This window comes from Bombus huntii, unplaced genomic scaffold (genome assembly GCF_024542735.1).
Source record: "Bombus huntii isolate Logan2020A unplaced genomic scaffold, iyBomHunt1.1 ctg00000176.1, whole genome shotgun sequence".
In the NCBI taxonomy this organism is placed as follows: domain Eukaryota; kingdom Metazoa; phylum Arthropoda; class Insecta; order Hymenoptera; family Apidae; genus Bombus; species Bombus huntii.
The window spans coordinates 10,351-16,095 of NW_026099414.1; the positions used below are offsets into that span (position 1 = coordinate 10,351).

General features: G+C 46.4%; 1 non-coding gene across 1 annotated transcript; it reads left to right on the forward strand.

Annotated features, from left to right (window-relative positions):
* Positions 1-1,458: 1,458 nt before the first annotated feature.
* Positions 1,459-3,381, forward strand: LOC126877499 (small subunit ribosomal RNA). Its single transcript, XR_007695075.1, has one exon. It is a non-coding gene; the product is annotated as a small subunit ribosomal RNA (ribosomal RNA).
* The last annotated feature ends 2,364 nt before the right edge of the window (positions 3,382-5,745 follow it).

Sequence of the window (5,745 nt, forward strand, 5' to 3'; positions counted from 1 at the left end):
AAACGTTTGGACCGACACGACCGGTCGTTGGAACATAGAAAAATTCCGAGCCGGTACGTTGGGACTTAGAAAAATTCCGAGGGCGAAAAAGTTTTTTCGAGTTTATTCGTTAAAAAGCGTTACAAGGTATAAATTTTTTTACGGGAATCGTTCTATCTCTATTAAATACGTCGGGATTAAACATTTTTATCGATTTTTTCAAAAAATTAGCGTTCGTCGAACTGACACGACTGGGATATTTTTCTAATTTTTTCGTTAATTAACGTTACAAGGTATATATTTTTTTGCATATTTCTACTTATTTTAACGTATTGTAATTGATTATAAACTTATTTTTTGTCCGTATTCGATAAAAGAGTATGTTTACTGATGCAATTTTTCGGTGAAAAAAAAAATTAATTTTTTGGTAAAAATGCATTTCTATTATGTTAATAAAACGTCTGGTAATGTATTTCGATGGTTGGATATTGGCTTTGTATAGTAGTGATCGAGCGTTCGCGAGACTAAGTTCCAGCGTCCCTTCCGAACGGTACGTTGCTACGGAGGTTTTGCACCGTAAGCGCGCGGCCGCTAGCCCGGCCGGCGCCGGCCTTCCGGCTGGCGCTTTCGTATCTATAAGAGAGACGTCGAGCCGGACGGTTCGGTCGGAACAGCGTTGAGCGCGTGGCTATTCTACGGCCTCGGTTGAGAATTCAGTCACCGCTCCTCGAGTCTTAGTGTATTTTACGCTATTTCTCGACTGTTCCTCCGTTCTCGTTCTGGTTTTTTCTCTACACTGCTGCGCCGCGGGTCGCTGTCCTGGACGTAATGACCAAATATCGTGGCAAGGTTCCCCTGAGTCGGGAAGCTGGTGACCTGTGTGTACGTATTCTAACAAAAATTGTTAGATGCGTGTGTGCTTGTACTAACTGAGCATCGATTCATTCAAAAGAGTATAACCGTCTGCTTTCTATAAAAACTTCTGCTTTCGCAGAAGTATCCGATGAGGCGGTAGGAGCGTACTATCTTTGCGTAGTATGTCTTCTGCCGAAAATGTTCTACCGATTGAAAGAATATTCTTACGGTATGTCCAGCGCGACGCACTGGGATACGCGCTTGTTCGTTCAGCGTGAGGTGCGTATACGTGCTTTACCGCTAAGATATTCTAATAAGTCTTTTTACACGAAGACAGCATTATGGAAATGTTCCTTTAGAAGTACGATTCTAAACATTTTATATAAGACTATGAGAAAGAGAGAGAGAGAAGAGAGGAGGTGGAGTTGAGAATTACAAAGTGGCTGCGAGCGGCGTTCGAAGATTATTACTGAACTATGGGTGTATCTCGAACGTCGCTAGGAGATATATTTTATAGATATATCTATCTTAAGAACGAAAAGTCTCGTCGTACGGTGCTTACGTCCCACCTACGACACGAAGAGAACTTAAACGAAATTTATAAGAATTGTTATACGAATAAGATCCCTGGTTGATCCTGCCAGTAGTCATATGCTTGTCTCAAAGATTAAGCCATGCATGTCTCAGTACATGCCGCATTAAGGTGAAACCGCGAATGGCTCATTAAATCAGTTATGGTTTCTTAGATCATACCTACATTTACTTGGATAACTGTGGTAATTCTAGAGCTAATACATGCAAACAGATTCCGACCAGAGATGGTAGGAATGCTTTTATTAGATCAAAACCAATCGGTGGCGGATGGCTCGTCTGTCCGTCCATCGTTTGTTTTGGTGACTCTGAATAACTTTGTGCTGATCGCATGGTCATCTAGCACCGGCGACGCATCTTTCAAATGTCTGCCTTATCAACTGTCGATGGTAGGTTCTGCGCCTACCATGGTTGTAACGGGTAACGGGGAATCAGGGTTCGATTCCGGAGAGGGAGCCTGAGAAACAGCTACCACATCCAAGGAAGGCAGCAGGCGCGCAAATTACCCACTCCCGGCACGGGGAGGTAGTGACGAAAAATAACGATACGGGACTCATCCGAGGCCCCGTAATCGGAATGAGTACACTTTAAATCCTTTAACGAGGACCAATTGGAGGGCAAGTCTGGTGCCAGCAGCCGCGGTAATTCCAGCTCCAATAGCGTATATTAAAGTTGTTGCGGTTAAAAAGCTCGTAGTTGAATCTGTGTGTCACAGTGTCGGTTCACCGCTCGCGGTGTTTAACTGGCATTATGTGGTACGTCCTATCGGTGGGCTTAGCTCCTCGCGGGCGGTCCAACTAATATCCCATCGCGGTGCTCTTCACTGAGTGTCGAGGTGGGCCGATACGTTTACTTTGAACAAATTAGAGTGCTTAAAGCAGGCTACCTTCGCCTGAATACTGTGTGCATGGAATAATGGAATAGGACCTCGGTTCTATTTTGTTGGTTTTCGGAGCCCCGAGGTAATGATTAATAGGGACAGATGGGGGCATTCGTATTGCGACGTTAGAGGTGAAATTCTTGGATCGTCGCAAGACGGACAGAAGCGAAAGCATTTGCCAAAAATGTTTTCATTAATCAAGAACGAAAGTTAGAGGTTCGAAGGCGATCAGATACCGCCCTAGTTCTAACCATAAACGATGCCAGCCAGCGATCCGCCGAAGTTCCTCCGATGACTCGGCGGGCAGCTTCCGGGAAACCAAAGCTTTTGGGTTCCGGGGGAAGTATGGTTGCAAAGCTGAAACTTAAAGGAATTGACGGAAGGGCACCACCAGGAGTGGAGCCTGCGGCTTAATTTGACTCAACACGGGAAACCTCACCAGGCCCGGACACCGGAAGGATTGACAGATTGATAGCTCTTTCTTGATTCGGTGGGTGGTGGTGCATGGCCGTTCTTAGTTGGTGGAGCGATTTGTCTGGTTAATTCCGATAACGAACGAGACTCTAGCCTGCTAAATAGACGTAACTTATGGTATCTCGAAGGCCCCCGGCTTCGGTCGGTGGGTTTTTACTACCAACGTACAAACAAATCTTCTTAGAGGAACAGGCGGCTTCTAGCCGCACGAGATTGAGCAATAACAGGTCTGTGATGCCCTTAGATGTTCTGGGCCGCACGCGCGCTACACTGAAGGAATCAGCGTGTTTTCCCTGGCCGAAAGGCCCGGGTAACCCGCTGAACCTCCTTCGTGCTAGGGATTGGGGCTTGCAATTATTCCCCATGAACGAGGAATTCCCAGTAAGCGCGAGTCATAAGCTCGCGTTGATTACGTCCCTGCCCTTTGTACACACCGCCCGTCGCTACTACCGATTGAATGATTTAGTGAGGTCTTCGGACTGGTGCGCGGCCAATGTGATAAGCATTGCCGATGTTACCGGGAAGATGACCAAACTTGATCATTTAGAGGAAGTAAAAGTCGTAACAAGGTTTCCGTAGGTGAACCTGCGGAAGGATCATTAACGATACGATACCAAAAGAATTTGACTTGAACACATATAAAAACTATGAAATATATATCACAATGGTCGGTAAGGAGCCGTACTCCTCCTGTATCGACGAAAGTATATACGACGTATTAACAAGCTATATACTTTAACAAACGAAAACGCCAGGGAGCTTGGCAACCTCCGTTGGCACGAATAGAAATATTCTTAAGGAGGAGACGACCCTCCAGCTACGGAATTATACGAAGAGAAGGTGGCACTCTCTCTCGATCATCGGGATGAAGAGATATATATATACAAGTATAAAAACGAAATGCGAATGAAACTTATTCGAGGCGCCTGCGTGAGGTCGTAAACAGAAAGACCCGCCGTCTCCGAATAAAACATATAACATATAATATATATATATATGAAATTCTAATAAAAGGGAACTCTAGCTTCGAAAGAGCCAACAAAAGTTAAGGCTCGATATCAAACGAAAAAATTACGATGGAAACCAGGTGTAAAGAGAAATGCAGTCGTGGCGCCTGCGAGAGGCCGTACACAGAAAGACCCGCCGTCACGATCTCGTATTTCGTATTTGCATCGTGGAAACCGTACAAACGAAATATAAAAGTCCATGCAAACTAATAAGAAAATCTCTAAAGTGCCTCGTGTCGGAGTGATCATGCTCGCCTATTCTCTTCTATGTTTCGTGGTCTGTGTTGCGTTTGTTCTCCTCCTAGCAACGGGACATATCGAAGACTCCTCTTTGGGATCGAACGAAGCGTCTAGAACGAGTCGACGAGAGCGAAAGAACTTGTAGCGAGTCGCGCAGAGCGAAAGGATACCGATATACATCTTCGAAGGTTCTCTTCGAAGATCCATGGATACCTTCTGCGTCGACTTCTCTCGTCTCTTTCATCGAAACTCTCGTCGTTCTCGAAACGTGCTTCCTACCCAAAGGGCGTGTGCTCTTCGTATGTCGTTTCGTTCGAAATAACGAAACCACGTGTAACATACTCGTGGATCGGGTAACCTAGAACGAAGACGCATCGCGTGGATGTTGGCCCGCTATGCGACGATGACCGATGATGATGATGATGATGATGATGATGATATGATGATGATGTCGATGTCGACGACGACGACGATGAAGACGATGTGTAGCAACGATTCGTAACTAGTCTAGCCGAAGTTCGTTCAGAGGGGAACGCCGCCGGCTTCGAAGCCTCGATGTCGTGAGTCGGACACCCGTGCCGTCGCTAGAGTTTTTCAAACTCTGCTTCTGGATATTGGGACGAAAGACCGCTCGAGGACGACGACAGCCGTGCGTGCGTATCCCATCGAATTTTTTTTACACCACCTGAACGAGACTAAAGTTTCGTCTAGTTGATCGTCTACCGTCGCATAATGTATATTATATACCGTTCAGAGGGGACCGGCTGTCTATCCTCGTTGTCGTGAGTCGGACACCCGTGCCGTCGCTAGAGTTTTTCAAACTCTGCTTCTGGATATCGGGACGAAAGACCGCGCGAGGACGACGGATGCGAGTCCCATCGAATTTTTGACTTACACACTACCTGAACGAGACTTAAAGTTTCATATTATATACCGTTCAGAGGGGACCGGCTGTCTATCCTCGTTGTCGTGAGTCGGACACCCGTGCCGTCGCTAGAGTTTTTCAAACTCTGCTTCTGGATATCGGGACGAAAGACCGCGCGAGGACGACGGATGCGAGTCCCATCGAATTTTTGACTTACACACTACCTGAACGAGACTTAAAGTTTCATATAATATACCGTTCAGAGGGGACCGGCTGTCTTTCCTCGTTGTCGTGAGTCGGACACCCGTGCCGTCGCTAGAGTTTTTCAAACTCTGCTTCTGGATATCGGGACGAAAGACCGCGCGAGGACGACGGATGCGAGTCCCATCGAATTTTTTATTTACACACTACCTGAACGAGACTTAAAGTTTCATCCAGTTTGTCGTCTATCATCGCATATATAATATACCGTTCAGAGGGGACCGGCTGTCTATCCTCGTTGTCGTGAGTCGGACACCCGTGCCGTCGCTAGAGTTTTTCAAACTCTGCTTCTGGATATCGGGACGAAAGACCGCGCGAGGACGACGGATGCGAGTCCCATCGAATTTTTGACTTACACACTACCTGAACGAGACTTAAAGTTTCATATAATATACCGTTCAGAGGGGACCGGCTGTCTTTCCTCGTTGTCGTGAGTCGGACACCCGTGCCGTCGCTAGAGTTTTTCAAACTCTGCTTCTGGATATCGGGACGAAAGACCGCGCGAGGACGACGGATGCGAGTCCCATCGAATTTTTGATTTACACACTACCTGAACGAGACTTAAAGTTTCATCCAGTTTGTCGTCTATCATC